The sequence below is a fragment of the Lissotriton vulgaris genome, chromosome 7 (genome assembly GCF_964263255.1).
Source record: "Lissotriton vulgaris chromosome 7, aLisVul1.2, whole genome shotgun sequence".
Lineage (NCBI taxonomy): Eukaryota > Metazoa > Chordata > Amphibia > Caudata > Salamandridae > Lissotriton > Lissotriton vulgaris.
The window spans coordinates 1,108,367,835-1,108,394,389 of NC_141695.1; the positions used below are offsets into that span (position 1 = coordinate 1,108,367,835).

Below are 26,555 nucleotides of genomic sequence, written 5' to 3' on the forward strand. Positions count from 1 at the left end.
TGACACTGACTGACTGACACTGACTGACACTGGCTGGCTGACTGACTGACACTGACACTGACTGACAATGACTGGCTGACACTGACTGAAACTGACTGACACTGACTGACATGACTGGCACTGACTGGCACTGACTGACACTGACTGACTGGCACTGACTGACACTGACTGACTGGCACTGACAGACACTGACTGACTGACACTGATTGACACTGACTGACACTGACTGACTGACTGACACTGACTTACTAACACTGACTGGCACTGACTGACTGACACTGACTGACTCTGACTGACTGACACTGACTGACACACACTGACAGACACTGACAGGCACTGACAGGCACTGACTGACTGACACTGACAGATACTGACTGACTGACACTGACTGACAGACACTGACAGACACTGACAGACACTGCGCCGGACGACATTGTACTAATGAGCCTAACAAGAGTCGGTATGACCAGACTACTATCAGAACTTTCGCTTTTTTTGTCTGCAAACAAACTGACTTTGAACTTGTCTAAAACAAAAACAATGTTAATTTCTAATCGGCGCTCAACAGACTATAATATTCGCATAGATGGTAAAAGGCTTGAAAGGGTCTCAAATTATAAATATTTGGGACATTTTGTTGACGAAAAGATGACTCTAAAAGCGCAAAAACATTACCTTACGCAACGAACTGGAGCCTTGATCTTTGCATTTAGCTCCTTGTATAATAAACTAGAAGGCCCTTCGTTTAAACCACTACTAACGGTAATTGCAGCTAAAGCCCTTCCCACCTTAACATATGCAAGTGCAGCAATGCATGGCAAGGACGGTGCTTTGTTAAATACTTTGATTACTAAAATTTATAAGAAAGTTTTTCAACTTCCCCGTACAGCTTCACCAGCGCAAATGCCCCTAGAATTTGGTCTCATGAACGAATCAGTGGGAAGACAATACACGTGCATTAAAACCTGGTACCGCATTAAAATGAATGCCACTGATAACAACTTAAATACATTTTTGTGGCAAGAAGTTGAAACGGGAACCAAATCAGAGGCAAACAAATTCCTGACCAAAGCTCTGGAATTAACACGCACCGCCCAGCTATGGAACAAAAACCTGCCAGTTAACTCATTTAAACAGGTAATAAACAAAGCCGCCAAACTACATTCTCTACTTATTGACAAGGAGATTTTTTCCCATCGTTCACATTCTTGGGTTGCAATTAACAGCTACAAACTTCTTACTCCGGCGCTCTACTTGAACTCTACATACTCTGTTTTTACTAAAAAAAAGGTTGATGGCTCTAAGATTCGGAAAGTATCCAACGCTGGCTGAAGCACCAGCCTGGAAATACATGGGATCCATCGCCTGTCGGCTCTGTGATTATAAAAAAGAGGATATAATCCACATTATTTGTCATTGTACAAAGCTGAATCAAGAGCGAACTCTTCTTTTAAAGAATCAGTTTCTGACTAAAGGATTACGTACCTGCAGGTCAGCCATTATAGGCTGCTTGGACTCTACGGATACACAAATCAACTGTAAGATTGTAAAGTTTTTGCTTGCCTTTGAAAAATGCTTGATGACTGACTAATACCTCTAATACTGTAGAGTGATTTTCTGAAACCTCATTTTTTGTCCTTTAACGAGTATTTGAATTTTATCTTGATGTAAATTTTGAACATGTATTCCTTAACTAATTAAAACATTTTTTTTTAACATTACGACACAAGTGTAAAGAAAATTTGTTATGGTTTTAATTAACTGAACAATAAAGTTTTTACTTACTTACACTGACTGACTGACACTGACTGACTGACACTGACTGACTGACACTGACTGACTGACACTGACTGACACTGACTGACACTGACTGGCACTGACTGACACACACTGACACACACTGACACACACTGACACACACTGACAGACACTGACAGACACTGACAGACACTGACAGACACTGACTTACACTGACTGACACTGAATGACACTGACTGACTGACACTGACTGACTGGCACTGACTGACACTGACTGGCACTGACTGACACTGACTGACACTGACTGACACTGACTGACACTGACTGACACTGACTGACACTGAATGACACTGACTGACTGACACTGACTGACTGACACTGACTGACTGGCACTGACTGACACTGACTGGCACTGACTGACACTGACTGGCACTGACTGACACTGACTGACACTGACTGACACTGACTGACACTGACTGACTGACACTGACTGACTGACACTGACTGACACTGACTGACTGACACTGACTGACTGACACTGACTGACAGACACTGACTGACAGACACTGACTGACACTGACAGACACTGACTGACACTGACTGACACTGACTGACACTGACTGACACTGAATGACACTGACTGACTGACACTGACTGACTGGCACTGACTGACACTGACTGGCACTGACTGACACTGACACTTACTGACACTGACTGACTGACACTGATTGGCACTGACTGACACTGACTGACACTGACTGACACTGACTGACACTGACTGACACTGACTGACACTGAATGACACTGACTGACTGACACTGACTGACTGACACTGACTGACTGGCACTGACTGACACTGACTGGCACTGACTGACACTGACTGGCACTGACTGACACTTACTGACACTGACTGACTGACACTGACAGACACTGACTGACACTGACTGACACTGACTGACTGACACTGACTGACTGGCACTGACTGGCACTGACTGACACTGACAGACACTGACAGACACTGACAGACACTGACTGACACTGACTGACACTGACTGACACTGACTGACACTGACTGACTGGCACTGACTGACACTGACAGACACTGACAGACACTGACAGACACTGACAGACACTGACTGACACTGACTGACACTGACTGACACTGAATGACACTGACTGACTGACACTGACTGACTGACACTGACTGACTGGCACTGACTGGCACTGACTGACACTTACTGACACTGACTGACTGACACTGACTGACACTGACTGACACTGACTGACACTGACTGACACTGACTGACTGGCACTGACTGGCACTGACTGACACTGACTGACACTGACTGACACTGACAGACACTGACAGACACTGACAGACACTGACTGACACTGACTGACTGACTGGCACTGACTGGCACTGACTGGCACTGACTGACACTGACTGGCACTGACTGACACTGACTGCCTGACAGTGACTGACTTACACTGACTGACTGACACTTACTGACACTGATTTACTGACTGATACTGACTGACTGACTAATACTGACTGACTGACTGACACTGACTGGCACTGACTGACACTGACTGGCACTGACTGACACTGACTGGCACTGACTGGCACTGACTGGCACTGACTGACTGGCACTGACTGCCTGACACTGACTGCCTGACACTGACTGCCTGACACTGACTGCCTGACACTGACTGACTGACACTGACTGACTGACACCGACTGACTGACTGACACTAACTGACTGACACTGACAGACACTAACTGACAGTGACTGACTGACACTGACTGACTGGCACTGATTGACACTGACTGGCACTGACTGACACTGACTGGCACTGACTGACACTGACTGCCTGACAGTGACTGACTTACACTGACTGACTGACACTGACTTACTGACACTGACTGACTGACTGACACTAACTGACTGACTGACACTGACTGGCTGACATTGACTGACACTGACTGACAAGACTGACACTGGCTGGCTGACTGACTGACACTGACTGGCTGACACTGACTGACAATTACACTGACTGACACTGACTGACAATGACACTGACTGACACTGACTGACACCGACTGACTGACTTACACTTACTGAAACTGACTCACTGACTGAAACTGACTGACTGACACTGACTGACATAACTGACACTGACTGATTGACTCTGACTGACACTGACTGAGTCTGACTGACTCTGAATGACACTGACTGACTGACTGACTGACTGACACTGACTGAATGACACTGACTGAATGACTGACTGACTGACAATGACACGACTAACATTAGGTCTCACCTTTCATTAAGTTAAAGCCATTTGCTTTGCTATACAATACCATTGGCAAAGCAAATGGCTTTAACTTAATCAAAAGCGATATCTATTGCATTTTCAATGCTTGTTTGATAAGGTGGACAAATGGCAAGTTTTCACTGTCCATTACAGCCAGGGAAAACCTAGTGATTGGGAGCAGTGAAAACTGCAAAATGACCCCAACTCCATAGGGGAGAACTAGGGCGAGGGGGGCATTGCTTTTTTTTAATTTTCAAAAACAAAATTCTGCTTTGGGATTTTGTCTTTGGAAGTAAAAATAAAAAAGTTGAAAGTTTCATGTACGGTCCATCATGTTGACAGAGCCATCCGTCCAACTTTTAGTGCATTTATAGGAACCGTCCCGATGGTGGTTCCTGGAAATGCAAGAGATGTCCGGCGGACATCTCTAAATTTGGAGGGCAGAGTATCCTTGCCATGGCAGGGCAAAGAACTCCACAATGGTGGCGGTTCTTAATCCGTCGGCCAAACTCAGGCCCTTAGAGCTGTTCACATAAGATTAAGGTGTGCGATGGGCATGCAGGTTGTAGCATTTCAAGGGGAAAACAAATGTAAAACGTCAGGAAGGAGATGTGCCCTAAAGGCCAGAGCTACAGACATCTTGAAATTGTGGAATCAGCTACATATGCCGTTGTTGGATGATTGTCAAATCACATAACCTCCCGGTGCCTAGAGCATCTGGCCTTGTGTAATGTAATCTGCTGCTTTTGTCGTTAGAGCAAGTTCCTCTAGATAAATAAACAACATAAAAAAGATTGGCTTCATTTGTGTTTGTAGCTGCGCTTCATGACACAGTACAGGTTGGTTGGCTCGACTCAGCTCTTGCCTTGTGTAAGCTTGACTACTCTAACAGTTTTTCCCCTCACATTTCAAATACTTTATCATGGGATTGCAAAAACTGCGCAGTTCTGGAACAATTTTGTATTGTACCCGACACTGTTGACTTGGAAATAACGGCACAATTGAAATGAGACTGGGGTTGCAATCCTGAAAGCCTTTATCCTTATCTTGGTGTGACATGTGATGACAACACTTCTTGCTTAATTGATGGGTATCACAGTACGTAATATGCCCAGTGCTTCCTGTCTTGGAGTTCCTTCTGGAGAGAAGAGGGTGAAGCAAGTGAGCATGTTGGTATGCGCGCTTGTTAAATTAGAGAAAACCTTGTTTAGTTTTTGTAAAAAAAAAAAAAAAGTACTCTGACCTTTATAACTAAAATAGAACAAGGTTTTATGCAAGAAAGCCGTGCTAATGTCACGGATAACGCCTGGATCAACCATTTGATATGATGGTTCATAGGTTAAACAATTTACATTTTTAGGAGCATCATCAGTTTCAGTTTCAGAAGCTACTACTTACCACACACAGCAAGCCGGTTGTCGATATCATCAAAAGAAGTGACCAAATGGCGCCCCTGGCTCCAATAGCCCCCGTGCCAGCCTATTCAAACATAGTTCAATCTACTGGGCAAATTCATTAACTTTGTGATACAATAATTTATATTCAAGAACAACTTATACTAGATCTATGGTGTGGCCCAATCTTTCACCCAGTTTACAAAAATTGCCTTGTAACAAACCCAGTAAATTACAGGTTGATTGTATTATTAGATTTTGAGACAAAATATTTAAAAATGTGTTTCTTCAATATCTAGAAGATTGGGCCTTGCAGCAAACCTGCTCCCTTATACCGCAGGTTTTGACCCAGAGCAAGAAACCATTTGAGATATTCTTGCACTTTCAGTATTAACTGAAAAACACTTAAGTACAACAACTCTGCTATACGTGTATTTTATCAACTTTAAGTCTACGTTTGACAAAGTATCCAGGAACCTTTCATGGAGTAAAATCAGCTTGTGAGACATGTCAGTACAATTTCTGCTAGCAATCCAAATACTTTACTCTAATACCTGGGTAAAAGTGAAAGCACGAGCAGGCCAATCAGTATCACAAAAATATGCACCAAAAATGGCTTGAAGCAGGCGTCTTTGCACCATTGCTCTTTAATCTGTATATCCCTGACATAAATAGCCCTCGTAATAAAGTGGTGTCCTATTCTCTGAAGGTAAGAGCACTGCTAATTACAACCCTGCAATATGCAGGTGATATAGTTACTTTAACCCGGTCGCTGCGGTGGTAATTCCCCCACGGGGCGGGTGTGCCACGGCGCTGCGGTGCTGGTGACGAGCCCAGCTCGTTATGAGTCACAGTGGAGCTGTGCGCATGACGAGCTGGGCTCGTCACGACTCCACCCACTGATTAATTCGCCCACACAGGTGGGGAATCAATCGCGAGTGGGCGGACCATGGCCGTTATGACGAGCCCAGGGTTTAGCTTGTGCGTGACTACCTATTTTTGAACAGGACATGGTGAACGAAGTCAAAAGATATGGAAGACACATATGTGCTGTGTACTTTAATTCAGAAATACACAGACTCCTCTGACAATCCTGACTACCATTTTATGATCTGGATATTTGAATTTCCAGAATTGTTGGTATATTGTCTGGATTGTGGTATGCACACTTTCCCACAAATAATCAGGGCCCGTCCATCCACATATATGAGGCTCATTTGCCTGTCTGAGCAAATTCTGAATCAAAAGCAAACTTCTGTGTGCAAACGTGGATTAAAATGAGTCCACCCATAGCACATCCTTCTAGTTATTATTGCATGTGTAATTTGCACCTAGAGGTGGGTGAGCCACTGAAAGAGCAATCCGGAAGCCTGGTTCTGCTAGACGTTCTGTTGGAACCTTTAGCTCAGCTTTTAATATGGCTTCCGCCTGCACCATCGCTCATCTACCTTCAAGCAGAAAGAGGTCAAATAAAGCACTAATATTTGAGATACGAAGGAGACACAAATAGAGTTTAGTGGCTGGTTTGTACAAAGTGAAACCAGAAAACCTGCAATATCAGATTCCCGGCTTAACCAGACTCAGAGATCATAGGCAAAGATTTTATTTTATAGATCCTCCTTTTTCTTCACTATAGCAAAGTGAAAGTACCTTTAAAATCCTGTGTTACAAATATAAGCTGTACAAAAATATATTGTGTATGATTTAAAAGACTATAATGTTCCATTATCTACAAGAATCTCAGCCACCTGCAGGTTGCACATGACAACTGTTTTGCCTCATAGTTCACTAATGGCGCTTTCACCCGGGTGGGGGCGAGGGCGGGGACAGAAAGGTTCTAAGTTCACGCGTAAAAACTATCACTTTTAATAAGTACTTCTCAGTGCACTTCTTTAATGGACATATTAATGTCAAAGGTTCCACATGCGAAAGAAAGCCACATTTTTGAACTGTGATTTGACGTAATCATATTTTATCTGATGTTTTTTGTATGATTTACAAGGCAATCATTTTCAAGGCTCAGCTCACACAGTGACTTAAAGAGCCAAGCCAGACCCATAGCTCAGCTTTCCCTGTTAATTTGCTGGCTCGTCCACCTCTGTTTGCACCGCATACAATATGGCATAGATACAGGCAAACTATGTAATTCCTGAGTTTCAGCATGTCCAGAACAGGTGTGGAGGGGGCCACAGGCAATTATCACATCATACCCATTCCAAGGTCTGAAACTCGCACACCCATATACAGGGCATACCCAGTTATTAACACCACAGCCCATGTATCAGTATTTACTTGATTAAATCAAATATGGGCCACTTGTATTAAAGGTCCTAAATGTCCAGGTCTCTTAGGTTGGTACATGCACCATAATCAGCTCTTTCAGCCTCTCGGGCAACGGTATTATCTCAGGACTGCAGTTCAAAATAATTGGGACTTCTGGCGCTCATTTCAATTATTTACTTAATGGACACATTTTTTACCTCGCTTATGTTTACCTCTTTTCACTCATACTGGCTAGAAATTGATTCTCAATAGATACCTATATAGTGGATATCTTTGGTGAAATTGTAAACACAGACCTCGAGGCACGCCTCTGCATGGTCAGGCAAAGCACACCGGATGTGGGAAGGTGAAACAGGGCATCTCTCTACCACCGCAGAGCTCCCCACCCAGTGGCACAAGGTCTCCATGGCCTCTGTCGGATGTAGGCTGTGTCCAGCAGGTCCAGCTCTCCCCTGCCCCACTAGTGGGACAGGAGCAGCTGCTTGGCTACCATCCACTCCAGAGGTGTACTCAGAGGAACTTAACAGGACTGTGTTCCACCTGCTTGTGCGATTCTCCTCATTGCATGTAACCCAGGGGTGGGGAGAGGGCAAGCAGGCCCACAATCACTTTGATGCTTAATAATTCACACCTATCTGATGAATCAATCATTTGTAAAGCGCACTACATACCCGCGAGGGTCGCAAGGCGCTGGGAGGGGGGCGCTACTGATTGAACAGCCAGGTTTTGAGTATCCTCTTGAAGGTCAGCAGGACTTGGGTCTGTCGTAGGCTCAGTGGGAGGGTGTTCCATGTCTTGGCGGTGAGGTGGGAGACGGATCTCCCACAGGTGGTTGTTCTTCGGATGCGCGGGACAGTCGCAAGTGAGAGGTCGGCGGAGCGTAGCTGGCGGTTGGGGATGTAGAAGGAGAGCCGTCTGTTGAGGTAGGCTGGGCCGGTCTTGTGGAGTGCCTTGTGTGTGTAGGTGAGGAGCGCGAAGGATATCCTCTTGTCGACGGGGAGCCAGTGCATGTTTCTCAGGTGGGGGTGATGTGGCCGTGGCGTGGTACGTCGAGGATCAGTCGTGCCGAGGCGTTTTGGATGCGAAGAAGTCGTTTGATGAGCTTGTTCGGGCTCCCGCGAAGAGGGCACTTCTGTAGTCGAGGCTGATGCTGACGAGGGCCTGGGTGACTGTCTTGCTTGTATCTGTCGGGATCCATCTGTAGATCTTGTGGAGCATGCGGAGGGTGTTGAAGCAGGAGGAGGTGACGCGTTGACTTGCTTGGTCATTGAGAGCATTGAGTCGAGGATGATTCCAGGTTGCGTGTATGGTCGGTGGGTGTCGGGACTGCCCCCAGTGCCGTCGGCCACCAAGAGTCGTCCCAGTCTGAAGGGTTGGAGCCGAGGATGAAGACCTCGGTCTTGTCCGAGTTCAGCTTCAGACGGCTGGTCTTCATCCAGTCGGCAACGGCCTTCATTCCTTCGTGGAGGTTGGCTTTGGCGGTGATGGGGTCCTTGGTGAGGGAGAGGATCAGCTGAGTGTTGTTGGCGTAGGAGATTATGTTGAGGTTGTGCTGTCGAGCTACGTGTGCGCGCGGGGTCATGTAAATGTTGAACAGCGTCGGGCTGAGGGAGGATCCCTGGGATACGCCGCAGATGATCTCGGAGGCTTTGGAATGGAATGGGGGAGGCGGACGCTCTGGGTTCTGCCTGATAGGAAGGAGGTGGTCTAATCCAGAGCCTTGTCTTGGATACCTGCGGTGTGGAGGCGTGTGCGTAGTGTGCGGTGGCAGACGGTGTCGAAGGTGGCAGAGATGTCTAGGAGGATGAATGCTGCGGTCTCGCTGTTGTCCAGCAGGCTCCTGATGTCGTCGGTGGCGGCGATGAGGGTAGTCTTGCTGCTGTGGGTGCTGCGGAACCCTGACTGGGAAGGGTCCAGGATTCTGTTTCTCTTCGAGGTATCTGGTTAGCTGTCTATTGACGGTTTTCTCTATGACCTCGGCCGGGAAGGGGAGCAGAGAAATGGGCCGGAAGTTCTTGAGGTCTCTTGGGTCTGCCTTAAGTTTTTTGAGAAGGGCGTTGATCTCGGCGTGTTTCCAGATCTCTGGGAAGGTCTCGGTCTCGAGGGAGAGATTGATGACGTTGCGCAGGTGGGGTGCGATGGAGCTGCTTGCTCTGTTGAAGACGTGGTGCGGGAATGGATCTGACGGAGAGGCGGAGTGGATTGTGCGCATGGTCTTGATGGTGTAATCTATGCTCATGCTGGCCCAGGCTAGCAGGGGGTCGTGGTCGATGGTGTGCGGAGGGTCTGTTGTGTTGCTGTCTGTTGGGGCTGTCTGGGTGTTGACGCTGTCGTGGATGTCTGCTATCTTGTGGTGGAAGAAGGTGGCGAGGGAGTCGCACAGGGCTTGCGACGGCGGGATGTCGTTGGTGTTGGAGCTGGGGTTGGAGAGTTCCTTCACGATTAATTGTAGTGGCAACTCTATTGGCTGTGACCACAGAACATCTACATAAGTCTCCTACACCACTTGCTGACGGGAGCCAATCCACCATAACCTGAGAGCCTAAAGGACAATTACTGGGCCTTGAGGCAAAGCCAAAGTGGACAAGAAGATGCCCCATCAGGAAGAATTTAAGCCTGTCTCTCTGGGTATGGAAAATGGGTGCCCCACAGCTGATGAGGACTGCCCGACTCTGCTTCCAATTCTATCCACATATTTTTACAGCACACCATACCACATAATTATACTACACAAATTCACTTCACACCACACAATTACACATCTAACAAATCCAATCTAACCCACATAATTACACTACACACCATATACCTACTTTAATTTGGAAAAGTAAGTCAGTCCTTGGCATGTTAAGCAGCTTTATAAAGGATTGTTACAAATTGAAGAATACTGTTGCTTTTTTCACTAAATTATTATTTGTGGGTAGACATTGGAAAAACAAAACAAAGGAAGGGTAAGCCTTTAGGAGCTTACCTCCAAACGGCCCATGAAACTTTGGATATGAAGGAACAGTTGGACGCAAAACAAGTATTAATTTATTTTTTAAAGTGTTAATAAAAATCCTAAAATAATCTCTTGCACAGAGAGGCTAATCTAGTGTTTAATAAGAAATCGAATGCATGGGTCATCATAAATGCTTACACATCAACTTGTAGAAAATCTTACTTAAGTTTTATACTGGGAGAGTAGTATTTACTTAAGTTAATGCATTGCTGGTTTGGAGTTTTTCGAAAAAGGATCAAGCACACCGTGGGCTGGCATCCCAATACAAGTAGCCGCAGGCTCTGTAATATTATGCGCGATTACACATAGCAGATTATATACTACCTGAACGGCAAATACCCACAGTTAAACTCCAGATTTGAAAAATGTATGAAACTTGTTGAACAATCGCTCCAAGAAAATGACATAACTTGAATTATTAATAACTGATCACTCTGTTTTATCCCTGCGGGTCTATAATGGGTCTTTTGATGAATGCTGATATTTTTGTTTTTGAAATTGCTACACTCCTTGTAATGCTTGGTTTATTAATTGTGTTGGTTGTATGGTGCTGGTCACTGTCATCCTGTTTTACCCACTGCTTGTCTTTAATATTGAGAAGAATCCATAGAGTGGCTTATATTGCCATTTTTGTCTATTATGTAGGGCTTCTTTTTCACTGTTGAAGATTTCTAAATACTACCTTGCAGGACAGAATCTGATGCTTATAAGCACACGGTTCACTGTTACCAGTTTCTACCTGTTTTCTCCTCGTAGTCCTGAGTGAAACTAAGTCCCTCCTCATCCCTTCCTCCTCTTCATCCATCTTCATCCATTGGTCAGCGTCTTAGGGCTTAACCCTCCTTATTCTGTTGCCCTTCTGAAAAGGGCAATTGGTCTGGAGCTTCCTCTTCCATTTCTTGCCTCCAGTGACTTTGCTGGCAGTCCGCTGTATATGTATGCTGCATTGGTAATAGACGCTGCTCATCTTTTCCAGTTTTGTCTCTCTTCCTTGGGTTCTTCTTTGTTCTGTTTCTGCAGTGTCTTCTCTCAGATGAGTTTGCCCAGCAGTGTGATGCACACTCTGACTTCCTCCACCGAAGCACTTGCCATGCTGGCCCACAAGTCTTCGGAGCTCTAGACCACATGGTGCTCTGGCAACACTGTTTTCTGGTGCCCAACAGCTGCCACCATAAAACCTGGCATAATGTTCTGCCCCTAAAGCCGAATTCTACAAAGCACTTAACATGCCAATCACCAACTCATGATAATCTGCCTCCCTTCAAACGCTAAGACCAAAAATGTTAAATGTGCATACAAAGTGCACTCGCCCTTACCCCTCCGCGCACTTATTACTGCAATGCTCTAATATTCATTAGTTCACACTGGATAGGTGACTGATGACTTCAGTCCTATTAGGACTTCCATATAAGAGGTCCACATTTCTCAGTTATAACTCAATGCAATCACATTTGTCATTGGATGCGCGGAGGCAGCACCATTGGGAGGTCTCCTGTTTTCTTTTCATGAATGTTGTCTGTAGCACCATCTTCCCTCAAATTAACCTTTTATACAGGATCAAGTTTACCCTGGCTATTTTGAAGTGCTTAAAATTAGGAAAACGTCTCTTCTGATATTAAGTATGGTTTGCCAGTTTACAGTTAGCATTTGTTTCTGATTTTGCATGCTCCCTTGGTGTCACCACGAGGTAGGAATTACACACTCTGTAAAGGGACTTTACCTTTGATATGAAATTGTGTTTAGTAATAGATCACTTGTCTATTTTAAGAAGTATTTACAGTTTGCTTAAGCCGGGATTCACTGCCCCTATGTCTATTAAAAATGGAATTTCTTATACAAGTGAAGGATTAGACAAGATTCGTTGAATGTAAACACAAGGCCATCCTTGCATTTTGTGCATTTAGCACAGCCATTGAAACATTGATTTGCAGGCACCCCATTTGTTGAATCCTGACTTTGCTTTCTTTTACTTCTGTGATCGTTTTTTGTGTAATTCAATGTCTGGTTGCAATTTCCTAGGCTGTCAGCTGTTGAACCAGGAGACTGAGGTTTTAATACCCGTTCCCCACATTATCAAATTTGGTTCGGGCGAATTTACGTTGCTTCCCTGTGTCAGCCTTGGTAGAGTGCGAAGAAACAGGCTCCACCAGGTATGTTTCAAAAGTAAATGTTTAATTTCCGTTTGTCTAAACGTTTGTTGCCTGAACGCTGACACAATGAGGGCACTTAACCACTGCCCAACTAACGTTTGATAATTTATCAATTTTTTCTGGCCTGTTAAATATATTTTCATTTTTATTTTAAATATATTGCTGGTCAGTTATGTATATTTCCAGTTACATTTTAAAAAGATTGTGAAGTTAGGTAAAATCAAAAGTTTCACTTTCTTGCTTTAAGCTGCGGAGGATAAATTAACCTTCTAACCTGTTTTTAAAAGTAAAAACATCCAAACGTGTGTCATAAGACTTCTAAAGAAAAACTAAATATAAGTAGGGAGTGATGTTTTGTTTTTCTGTCTTTGGATGCCTTGTTTTTTTGTGTTAGTTTTGCTGTGTTTTTCTGACGCGTCTCCTTGTGCAGATTGGTACCCAAAGGTTCACGATGCAGTTTTTGCACTGGTGAGTCTGGGCCAGCAGCAGTGGTGTTGACATATTCTGGCCCTTATTAGTCTGCTGTAATAGAAATATTTCCTGATCAGCCTTTCTACTTTTCATGGTGTTTTACACTATTCACCATTGCATGTCCATTGACCCTTCCTCAAATGCGCAGCCGGTCAACATGTAAACCAGTTGGATTTTGTTGCTGTCATTTTTATATATGTCTCATGAACTATGCTCTCTGAATTCTTCTATCAGCGAAAGCATTGATTGTTTGTGAATGTTTATATATTTAAACTAAGTCCAAATTCTGGCAGAACATCCTGTTTGTGCCATGAAGTTTAAACATCAAAGACGAGATAAAAATATCATATGCAGTGTCTGAAGTCTGTTAATTAATAACAGAAATAGTTTTAGAAAACTTGGCAAACAAATTGGTGATGCAGGCACGTTCAGACATCCATGACTGTAGATCAATCTGGCTCCACATACTGCATTGAGGGCCGGAATGCAGTGTTCCTAAATTGTGCAGTGTCCCATCTCAATGCATGCGCTGTCCCCCATCCGTAATGATCAATCCAAAGACACCGCTGATGTAGAAATAGACATGTAATGAACTCTTTCCAGGAACCAAAGGCCCCTTATCTAAACCCCAAAGCCACCTTTTCTAGGCATTGTGAGCATTTCTCATTCAGTCAAAGAACATTCATTCAATGGCGGCAGGCACAGATGTGGGGTGGCGCGGTGGAGGGCGGGGTTAAGAAAAAAATAATAAACTTACCTCCTCACCGCATCTCTCCTCAGTCATCTCACAGCATCTCTCCCTGCCGGAACAGAGGGCATCCAGGCTTGGTGCTTAGCCAGGGACTGGGAGCCTAGGCATATGGGTGGAGAACATGCAAAGTGTGCATCACTGTTTGGCCGGCCTGAGCCGGCTGGCCAAACATTCATGCGCTCTTACAGTGTACCACCCCTCCTCCCCCTGTGAGAAAGCAGCCTTGCCCCACCCGCAAAGTTGCTGCAGCTGGAAAAAATAAAATGGTAATTATAACGAGTAATTATCATTTTATTTTTCCTTTATTTGCACTAATGAAAGCGCTGGGCGATGCTCTTCCGCCTTAGCTCAGGAGCCGCCACTGCAATCTGTATTTACAGGCTGGTCAGCTGGATAGACCCAACTCGCCAGTAGCTCAAGTAGAGGGTACCCATTTTCTTTGTGTTCAGGTCTTGGGTCAAGGACTTTTAAGAATTGGGAAAACTATCTGATCTGATTCATTCTCTAACTTCATGTGAAGATGACTGAACCGCACTGCTCTTCCCAGACATTCACTCTGACTCACACTTCACTTTATAAATTCACTTTCGCCTGGACTCATATAAGAAATTACAGCAAAGATGTGCACAACCAATATTCTGTCCAATCACACATTAAATTACTTGAAGAAACAATGTACACTTGAACCGTCTGTGAAGTAGAAATTGTTCCATAGACTTCCAGAAATCCTGAAATGTGTCCCTTGCAGCACCAGGCTACACCACACGCTCAACAAGCATTTACAATGCAACGGTCTCATCTTTGCAAAAGCTAGAGCTATTGGCATTGTAAATGACAACATTTTTATTTATGTGTTGGTTTTGAAAACAGATAAATAAATGTCATTGTCATTTACAATGCCAATAGCTTAATCTCTCGCAAATGCGAGACCTATTGCATTTGCACACACACACACACAGCCACACACAGAGCCACACACACACAGAGCGCCACACACAGAGCCACACATACACAGAGCCACACACACAGAACACCACACACACACATACACAGAGCCACACACACAAACAGAGCCACACACTCAGAGCCACACACCCAGAGCCACACACCCAGAGCCACACACACACACACACACAGAGCCCCCCCCCCACACACACACACCAAAAAATAGAAATGTCGGAACCTTACATAAAATGTATGATGTACTTGTTAAGAGGCAGAGGTCAGAGCTGGATATTTCTTTGTGTGCAGTCACCTAAATGCTGGGAGAAGCTTTAGAGTGATGGTGGTTCTTTGAGTTTCTGTGTATCTCTTGGTTTCATTGCACTCGAGGAAAGGTTACTCCTTTGGTGTTTTGCGCAAACATGTCAATTGACCTGCCATAAGCCTGGCTTGAATTCAAGCTTCAGAACCTGCTTGTGCTGCTAAATGGCAAAAATGACACACACCGTGGAATAAACTGAAAATCGATCATCCGCTCGGCTCCGCTGTCTAACCCAGTCAGTTTCATTTAGTAAATGCTCTGAAATGTGCTTTCCCTCTGTCATTAGTAGATCGAGTCCTTCAGCGTGTCTCTGCAAATCAAGCACTGGAGCAAAATAAGCACATGCATAGACAAAAAGCATTTTATGTAGTTATTTCTTAAAAACAATCAAAAAGTTAAGCTATTATGGCTCTTAGGAAATGAGCAAAGGAGCCGGAAGCTACAGTACGGGAGCGCGTGCAACAGGAGAGAAGGATTACTTCAGTGAAATACTCCAGAGAGTAAATCACACAGTCACGTGTAAAGAATGTGTGTGAGAGAAACTGCAATGCATCAATGGCGGACAACTTGCAAGAAATGCTGGTGGTTTAAAACGGAATGGACGTACATGCAACTGAATGTGACTGTAGAAGAACAGGGCTGCCTGGAGGAGAAGCACTGCATGATATTACAAATAAGGATGAAAGCCTGTAAGTACATGCCTGCTTAGTGGAGAAGTAATGTAGATTATGTAAACTCTCAAGCTCTCCCTACTGATCCTGAAAGTGCGCACGCTGTTGTTAACCCGGCACTCTGTTTAATTTAACCAGCGCTCAGCCAACAGAGTCCGACAGAAAACAAGCACTTGGCGCCCCTTCCCCTCTCCCTGTAAGTCCTGCCCAGAACTGACAAGTTGGCATTCAAACACGCCCCTGGGACTGATGATCACAGCCCTTTGTTTCGCATTTGGACGTCTTCAGCAGGAGCACCTGTGAAAAATAAATGTGTATTGGCCATTCTGAGAAGTGTTTGCACTCTTCCTCTTCAAGTACTGCAACCTTTGAAAGAAGTGCAAATACGCTCCCATTAAAAGTGTAGTACTCCTGCTGAAAGTGCTGGCTCGCTCCATTAAAACAGCTCTAGAAATTGCAGTACGTTGGCATCATTAAACTCAACAGTTTCATAGCTATAGTGAGAGACGTTTGGAAAGACAGCTGTAGGTCCGGGCCCTACCTGCACCTGCCCTGAGAGGCACGGGCACCCCTGGGGCTCGTGCGCCCACCAGCTCACAGGCTGGTGTTTGGGGGGGGGGGTGGCGGTGTTGACTGCTGGGGACTCAGCCTGGTGAAAGCAGCAGACAGGCTTCACCCCCTCATCATAGGATCTGGAGTGCGTCCTCCTCTGAAGATGCAGTGAGGGCGTAATCTTCCCCGGTATCTGAGCGATGAGCCGATACAGATCCGCGGCTCTGCTCTACAGTCACTTCCTCCCAAAAAAGGCTGGCAGCCTTTCAGCTGCGCGAGCCGTTTCATCAGATCTCTGCCGAGGGCCCGATGGCGCGCCATGTTTTCATATTAAACACTTTATGAGTGCGCCTCTTGTACAATGGCTGCCGTGTTATTGCCTGCCTGCACTTTTTGTGACACGTTTAACAATAAATGGCTGCTTGGCAAAGGGTGTGTGGATGTAAAAGGCGTGCTGCGTTATCTGATATCACAGGCTCGGCTGCAACAGGTGCGCGTCCCTCTGACTGGAGGCTCGCCAAGGGCGCAATCCGCCATTAATTGGCGCCCAAAGCGCCTTTACTTCAAAATACGCATCCCAGGCAAGTGGAGAATAAAAAAAATAATAAAGCACAGAGCTCAGGAAGTGCCTACAAAAAGTTCAATAATCAATGGATTGTTAGCTGAAGAGCGGCCTGCTGCTGATTTTCAGGGATCAGGCGCGCCGTGTGCTAAATTCGGAATGCTTTGATGAACAAGCACTCACCATGACGCAAGTTTTTTCTTTTAGCCGTCCTTTTCAGACTGGGCGCCCCGACTTCCTGCTGGGGTAAAAGGTTCCTTATCTTCTTTATGGGGCCATCTGGACTCATAAAGAAGATGAGAAACCTTTTACTTCAGCAGTAAGTCAATGAACCCAATCTGAAATGGACGGCGCTTAAAGAGACTGAAGAACGTCACTAGGACCTCTTCTCCAGTGGCTGGCCACCGTTTAGGAGGCCAGCCAATGGAGAAGAGGGGCGGGGCTTAACCTCGCTGGTGATGTTCTATCTCATTAAATCTCACCAGCGAGACTGCACAAGCGCAGCCATCGCAGGCTGAGACCTAAAAACGAAATCACACTCACAAACGGTAAAGCAGATTGCCCTTTTATGTGGAGGGTAAAATGGAACCGCACTTGGGTCTGGACAGTAGTTCTAAATGATATCATTGCAGAGTAGCTTATCATGAATGTCTGTGCCATGTAACCCAGGAGACCAATGGCAAACTATCCACATTAAGACTAGGCATAATATGCAGGTGAAAATGAACTATATGACGCTTTTAACAACTCAAAGTAAAGAATATGTTAGGTAGAGCATTAATTACAAAATGGAGACAATGATTGATGAAACTACTCATGACTGTACCTGTTTACCAAACCACCCTAGAGGCTGTACTCCCTCTTCCAAAGTTGGAGATCAATTGGCACATGTTGATGTTATAAAGTAGTGATTTGTCCTAGTGCAGTAGGTGCTCACAAGCTTCTGGACTGAGGTCTGGCAGCAGAGCACTGATCAGGTGTAACTCTCTGTCATGAGCATGAAAGCAATCACCTGGACTCAGGGGACATGGACTATGATGGTGAAAAAGCCAGTGATGTACCAATAATATTATCCCTTCCCTGTATGCTGCTTTGAAGTTATTGTGACGGTTGAAATACAAACACTGCACCAAAAGAATCAAGTGTTGGGTGTTGCAGTCTAGGACGATACCTTGGAAAGGCAGAAGCATCCCAAATGAGTCTGAAAAAATTGACCAAGTGATGGAAAACTGATGACAATTCAGACCATCTAACATTCCAAATGGTTGTTTCTTACACATACAGAGTGAATTGAGTTGTATTTCCAACGGTAAGGTGTCCCCAGCCTTGCACAGTTACAGTTTACTTTCTCTTATTGCAGCCGCAAAGAATGTTTTCTGTCTCATTGATAGTCTGCCTCAGTGACCTCGTTCCTTCCCAGTGGCTGGGGAGTCTGTGCGCGCTGTACAGTGCACTTCTATCATTTCGTTCAGGTTAAATAGAAACTTGTTGAATCCCCATATGCATCTACGGAGCTCCCCTGGCAGTGAGAGTTTTCCTTGGAGAGCAGAGCGACAGAGGGGACAGTAGTTTGTGTCTGCAGCTGTCCCAGCACTGCCTCCATTCCGTGGCTCCCAGACATACACAGCTGGGAGACAATTCCAGACAGTAAGTTGTCTGCGTCCTCCTTTGTGGTGTGAGGAAAAATGGTTAGTGACTGACTTCCTTTTGTCACTGATAATGGGTCGCTCTCTGCCATGTTGGAGAGCATGAAAGCAATCACCTGGACTCAGGGGACATGGACTAAGAAGGACTCCCTTTAGAGTTGGTATTTTAGTTTTGGAACGTCAAAATTCAGGCTTTAGTAGATCCTTTTTTCTACTTTAGCAAACAGGATGGCTGAAGAAATAAATGGCCTGTTTTCAGATATTTTGAAAAAACATTTCCTGTGTAGTTAATCCACAAGAGAGGAAAACAAGTTTAAATTCAGCACTGTTGGCTGGTTGGTTGCACACTCAATTAGTCTAGCCTTTGTCGGTGCAGGTTGATTCCCTGACTTTGCAAAGTTAATCTTGGTCAAGGTTACCGAGGACACTTCCTGATGGTGCTGGTGACCTAATCCTGGCGCTTGTTTCTTTGTCTTGTGTCCTCCTTCTTACTCTTGGCTCCACTGCTGTTGAGGAATGTCTGGTGAAAAAGGAAATGATCTTTGAAGGATGAGTCTTTTGTTTTTGGCACTTGTAAAGCTCCACATGATTCAGTGAAAGCGAAAACACAGCTGAATCTTTACTTTTGAGTTTCCCTGCGACGCTTCTTAGCCGAGTCCCAGCTCCATTTGCTGTGACCAAAGAAATTCTGATCGCTTCTTCTCAAGTCCCTTTTACTCTGGTCTCGGCCTAGTGTGGGGTAATCCAACTTTAGTCCGTCCTATGCTTACAGTTTGTTTTTCAGAATTTTCCAAAACCATCATATGATATTCGGAGTGAGCTTCTTCCTTTCCTTTCACATGAGTGGCAAAAGTAGCGCCCTCTTCCTAGATTGGGAGTTTTATCAGCCCGACCTTAAGGACTTGTATCCTGCTGCTTTAGAGGAGGAGAATGTTTCTGGATGGAAGAGAAATTTCAGTCTACCAGAAATAAGGGATGCCGCAATGGGTCACACCGTAACCATGCAATGTTTTTCACAGATTGTACCAGGCAAGATCTTATAAGGTTATGCATAAATAGCCATTTTGTCTTTTGGATGCACTAGTAATACTAATGATCCTATCCTTATCAACCTCTACCATCACTCACCTGTCAAACAGGCGTATGGCATAAAAACACAGAGGGATGTTGAATCCCTGTTGCACAGACATATTGTTTGGGGTCACAGATAGCAACCTTTCATTCTTCAATTGTCCTCTGTACAATTCGGTCCAAACCTCTGCATCAGACCCTACTCCTGAGGCACAGCCGGGAGCGCTACTTTTAAATACTTTGAACTTGTGATTTTAAAACTTGATCGTATTATTATTGTGTTCACTGCCACCCCTTCTCTCACCTGATTGTCCCTCAGGGAGACCACGCTTATCTCTTCCTTTCCCCACGCAGCAGAGCTAAACTGCAGAGGGAACGCCCTAATCATCGGCGCCAGCGCCAGCAGCCAGTGAGCCGGTCTTTGGCCACGCCCACTCACTCGAGGCCACGCCCCCTTCGCCTTTATAAACAGAGCGGTGTCTAAGCTCTGATCAGACCCTACTCCTGAGGCACAGCCGGGAGCGCTACTTTTAAATACTTTGAACTTGTGATTTTAAAACTTGATTGTATTATTATTGTGTTCACTGCCACCCCTTCTCTCACCTGATTGTCCCTCAGGGAGACCACGCTTGTCTCTTCATTTCCCCACGCAGCAGAGCTAAACTGCAGAGGGAACGCCTCAATCATCGGCGCCAGCGCCAGCAGCCAGGGAGCCGGTCTTTGGCCACGCCCACTCGCTCGAGGCCACGCCCCCTTCGCCTTTATAAACAGAGCGGTGTCTAAGCTCTGATCAGACCCTACTCCTGAGGCACAGCCGGGAGCGCTACTTTTAAATACTTTGAACTTGTGATTTTAAAACTTGATTGTATTATTATTGTGTTCACTGCCACCCCTTCTCTCACCTGATTGTCCCTCAGGGAGACCACGCTTGTCTCTTCATTTCCCCACGCAGCAGAGCTAAACTGCAGAGGGAACGCCCCAATCATCGGCGCCAGCGCCAGCAGCCAGTGAGCCGGTCTTTGGCCACGCCCACTCGCTTGAGGCCACACCCCCTTCGCCTTTATAAACAGAGCGGTGTCTAAGCTCTGATCAGACCCTACTCCTGAGGCACAGCCGGGAGCGCTACTTTTAAATACTTTGAACTTGTGATTTTAAAACTTGATTGTATTATTATTGTGTTCACTGCCACCCCTTCTCTCACCTGATTGTCCCTCAGGGAGAACACGCTTGTCTCTTCATTTCCCCACGCAGCAGAGCTAAACTGCAGAGGGAACGCCCCAATCATCGGCGCCAGCGCCAGCAGCCAGTGAGACGGTCTTTGGCCACGCCCACTCGCTCGAGGCCACGCCCCCTTCGCCTTTATAAACAGAGCGGTGTCTAAGCTCTGATCAGACCCTACTCCTGAGGCACAGCCGGGAGCGCTACTTTTAAATACTTTGAACTTGTGATTTTAAAACTTGATTGTATTATTATTGTGTTCACTGCCACCCCTTCTCTCACCTGATTGTCCCTCAGGGAGACCACGCTTATCTCTTCCTTTCCCCACGCAGCAGAGCTAAACTGCAGAGGGAACGCCCCAATCATCGGCGCCAGCGCCAGCAGCCAGTGAGCCGGTCTTTGGCCACGCCCACTCGCTCGAGGCCACGCCCCCTTCGCCTTTATAAACAGAGCGGTGTCTAAGCTCTGATCAGACCCTACTCCTGAGGCACAGCCGGGAGCGCTACTTTTAAATACTTTGAACTTGTGATTTTAAAACTTGATGGTATTATTATTGTGTTCACTGCCACCCCTTCTCTCACCTGATTGTCCCTCAGGGAGACCACGCTTGTCTCTTCCTTTCCCCACGCAGCAGAGCTAAACTGCAGAGGGAACGCCCCAATCATCGGCGCCAGCGCCAGCAGCCAGTGAGCCGGTCTTTGGCCACGCCCACTCGCTCGAGGCCACGCCCCCTTCGCCTTTATAAACAGAGCGGTGTCTAAGCTCTGATCAGACCCTACTCCTGAGGCACAGCCGGGAGCGCTACTTTTAAATACTTTGAACTTGTGATTTTAAAACTTGATGGTATTATTATTGTGTTCACTGCCACCCCTTCTCTCACCTGATTGTCCCTCAGGGAGACCACGCTTGTCTCTTCATTTCCCCACGCAGCAGAGCTAAACTGCAGAGGGAACGCCCCAATCATCGGCGCCAGCGCCAGCAGCCAGTGAGCCGGTCTTTGGCCACGCCCACTCGCTCGAGGCCACGCCCCCTTCGCCTTTATAAACAGAGCGGTGTCTAAGCTCTGATCAGACCCTACTCCTGAGGCACAGCCGGGAGCGCTACTTTTAAATACTTTGAACTTGTGATTTTAAAACTTGATTGTATTATTATTGTGTTCACTGCCACCCCTTCTCTCACCTGATTGTCCCTCAGGGAGACCACGCTTATCTCTTCATTTACCCACGCAGCAGAGCTAAACTGCAGAGGGAACGCCCTAATCATCGGCGCCAGCAGCCAGTGAGCCGGTCTTTGGCCACGCCCACTCGCTCGAGGCCACGCCCCCTTCGCCTTTATAAACAGAGCGGTGTCTAAGCTCTGATCAGACCCTACTCCTGAGGCACAGCCGGGAGCGCTACTTTTAAATACTTTGAACTTGTGATTTTAAAACTTGATTGTATTATTATTGTGTTCACTGCCACCCCTTCTCTCACCTGATTGTCCCTCAGGGAGACCACGCTTATCTCTTCCTTTCCCCACGCAGCAGAGCTAAACTGCAGAGGGAACGCCCCAATCATCGGCGCCAGCGCCAGCAGCCAGTGAGCCGGTCTTTGGCCACGCCCACTCGCTCGAGGCCACGCCCCCTTCGCCTTTATAAACAGAGCGGTGTCTAAGCTCTGATCAGACCCTACTCCTGAGGCACAGCCGGGAGCGCTACTTTTAAATACTTTGAACTTGTGATTTTAAAACTTGATTGTATTATTATTGTGTTCACTGCCACCCCTTCTCTCACCTGATTGTCCCTCAGGGAGACCACGCTTGTCTCTTCATTTCCCCACGCAGCAGAGCTAAACTGCAGAGGGAACGCCCCAATCATCGGCGCCAGCGCCAGCAGCCAGTGAGCCGGTCTTTGGCCACGCCCACTCGCTCGAGGCCACGCCCCCTTCGCCTTTATAAACAGAGCGGTGTCTAAGCTCTGATCAGACCCTACTCCTGAGGCACAGCCGGGAGCGCTACTTTTAAATACTTCGAACTTGTGATTTTAAAACTTGATGGTATTATTATTGTGTTCACTGCCACCCCTTCTCTCACCTGATTGTCCCTCAGGGAGACCACGCTTATCTCTTCATTTCCCCACGCAGCAGAGCTAAACTGCAAAGGGAACGCCCTAATCATCGGCGCCAGCAGCCAGTGAGCCGGTCTTTGGCCACGCCCACTCGCTCGAGGCCACGCCCCCTTCACCTTTATAAACAGAGCGGTGTCTAAGCTCTGATCAGACCCTACTCCTGAGGCACAGCCGGGAGCGCTACTTTTAAATACTTTGAACTTGTGATTTTAAAACTTGATTGTATTATTATTGTGTTCACTGCCACCCCTTCTCTCACCTGATTGTCCCTCAGGGAGACCACGCTTATCTCTTCCTTTCCCCACGCAGCAGAGCTAAACTGCAGAGGGAACGCCCCAATCATCGGCGCCAGCGCCAGCAGCCAGTGAGCCGGTCTTTGGCCACGCCCACTCGCTCGAGGCCACGCCCCCTTCGCCTTTATAAACAGAGCGGTGTCTAAGCTCTGATCAGACCCTACTCCTGAGGCACAGCCGGGAGCGCTACTTTTAAATACTTTGAACTTGTGATTTTAAAACTTGATTGTATTATTATTGTGTTCACTGCCACCCCTTCTCTCACCTGATTGTCCCTCAGGGAGACCACGCTTATCTCTTCATTTCCCCACGCAGCAGAGCTAAACTGCAGAGGGAACGCCCTAATCATCGGCGCCAGCAGCCAGTGAGCCGGTCTTTGGCCACGCCCACTCGCTCGAGGCCACGCCCCCTTCGCCTTTATAAACAGAGCGGTGTCTAAGCTCTGATCAGACCCTACTCCTGAGGCACAGCCGGGAGCGCTACTTTTAAATACTTTGAACTTGTGATTTTAAAACTTGATTGTATTATTATTGTGTTCACTGCCACCCCTTCTCTCACCTGATTGTCCCTCAGGGAGACCACGCTTGTCTCTTCATTTCCCCACGCAGCAGAGCTAAACTGCAGAGGGAACGCCCCAATCATCGGCGCCAGCGCCAGCAGCCAGTGAGCCGGTCTTTGGCCACGCCCACTCGCTTGAGGCCACACCCCCTTCGCCTTTATAAACAGAGCGGTGTCTAAGCTCTGATCAGACCCTACTCCTGAGGCACAGCCGGGAGCGCTACTTTTAAATACTTTGAACTTGTGATTTTAAAACTTGATTGTATTATTATTGTGTTCACTGCCACCCCTTCTCTCACCTGATTGTCCCTCAGGGAGACCACGCTTATCTCTTCATTTCCCCACGCAGCAGAGCTAAACTGCAGAGGGAACGCCCTAATCATCGGCGCCAGCAGCCAGTGAGCCGGTCTTTGGCCACGCCCACTCGCTCGAGGCCACGCCCCCTTCGCCTTTATAAACAGAGCGGTGTCTAAGCTCTGATCAGACCCTACTCCTGAGGCACAGCCGGGAGCGCTACTTTTAAATACTTTGAACTTGTGATTTTAAAACTTGATTGTATTATTATTGTGTTCACTGCCACCCCTTCTCTCACCTGATTGTCCCTCAGGGAGACCACGCTTATCTCTTCATTTCCCCACGCAGCAGAGCTAAACTGCAGAGGGAACGCCCCAATCATCGGCGCCAGCGCCAGCAGCCAGTGAGCCGGTCTTTGGCCACGCCCACTCGCTCGAGGCCACGCCCCCTTCGCCCTTATAAACAGAGCGGTGTCTAAGCTCTGATCAGACCCTACTCCTGAGGCACAGCCGGGAGCGCTACTTTTAAATACTTTGAACTTGTGATTTTAAAACTTGATTGTATTATTATTGTGTTCACTGCCACCCCTTCTCTCACCTGATTGTCCCTCAGGGAGACCACGCTTATCTCTTCATTTCCCCACGCAGCAGAGCTAAACTGCAGAGGGAACGCCCTAATCATCGGCGCCAGCGCCAGCAGCCAGTGAGCCGGTCTTTGGCCACGCCCACTCGCTCGAGGCCACGCCCCCTTCGTCTTCATAAACATGTGCTTTCCACGTACGCGCAGCGGACGGGCGCAGCGGGCGCGCCGTCAGCGCGCCGAAGGCACGCCAAAGGCACGCCAAAGGCAAGCCCGTCTGGGCCCGTCCGGGCCCAGACGGACCCAGGCCCAGAGACTCTGCCGGATGTCCCTCATGACCGCGTGGTGTACTCAGAAGACATGCTCCGCGCACTCCAACCGGAAAAAACCTTGGCCTGTTACCACACGCACACTGAAGGTAAACCCTTCTCCAACTGTATGCGCTGCAATCCCACTCCCCTGAGCCCAGTCAAACCCGGACTCAAGATAGGACTTCTCAACTGCCGCTCCCTTCCCAAACATGCGCTCGAAACAAACCTGTTAATTCAAGATCATGACTTCGATCTGCTGTTTCTCATGGAAACGTGGCTATCGGACAGCTCTGACTCGGACATCGTCACGGCCCTCCCCCCAGGCTATCTCTGTCAAGCCTTACACAGACCCAAAGGGAGGGGAGGGGGGATAGCCATAATCTACAGGGAACAACTTATTTGTAGAACTTTCAACGCCCACATCGAGGACTGCGAAATTTGCCAATTTTCCATTCAAACCTCCCCAGCTCACTCCCTGTCAGGACTACTGATTTACCGCCCCCCGGGTCCCCCCGGGAACTTCCTTAACGCCGTTACCGAATTGGTTTTACAATTAGCATTTTCTGCCTCCAACTTTCTTATCCTAGGTGACCTGAACCTGCATTTCACGGATCCTCTGGACCGGATAGCCTCCGATCTTCTTCAGGACCTATTGCCACTCAATATCCGACTGGTCAACAACGAGCCTACCCATGAGAAGGAACACTTACTGGATCCCATCCTCACTAATGTGGCTACCATCACCACCAGGCCACCCCTGACCCTTCCATGGACGGATCATTTTCTTGTCCCTATCTCCTGGGAAGTACCCACCATGAACCCTCAAACTATTAAAATCCAGGTCACCGATAGACGGTGGCACAAACTTGCATCTGGGGAATGGGCTGCCGCCCTCTCAAAATCCACCCCTGAGCTTTCCACCGATCCTGCCACGGCCGATAAGCAGTTTAATGAGTGGATTACCTCTTCTCTAGATAGACTTCTCCCCAAAACTGCCACCTTTAAACATCCTAAAAGAATATCGTCCGCTCTGTGGTACACCCCAGAGCTTAAAGCCCTGCGCCAAGAGTGCAAGAGAACGGAACGCTCCTGGAGGAAAGACAAATCGAAAGCAAATAAAGACGCTTACTCCACCTCCCTCTTAACTTACAAAACTACTATTCGAAAAACTAAAAGCGCATTCTTCCAGGAATGAATAGAAAAAGCGGTATGCTTCAGCAAAGAATCCTACGTGATCTTAAAAGAACTTCTGAAGACCCCAGAACCTGGACCAAGACACCCCCCAGACCCCAAAGCTGATCAGGAAAA

General features: G+C 46.9%; 1 protein-coding gene across 4 annotated transcripts in view; it reads left to right on the forward strand.

Annotated features, from left to right (window-relative positions):
* P4HA2 (prolyl 4-hydroxylase subunit alpha 2) overlaps positions 1–26,555 on the forward strand; it is a 305,296-nt gene that overhangs the window by 19,374 nt on the left and 259,367 nt on the right. For 3 of the 4 annotated variants that reach the window (XM_086931565.1, XM_086931562.1, XM_086931563.1), the window contains exon 2: positions 12,772–12,902. The exons of the other annotated variant lie outside the window; for it this stretch is intronic. The gene's annotated coding sequence lies outside the window, so the exon portion shown is untranslated. The remainder of the gene's footprint in view (positions 1–12,771; positions 12,903–26,555) is intronic. 4 annotated transcript variants of the gene reach the window in all.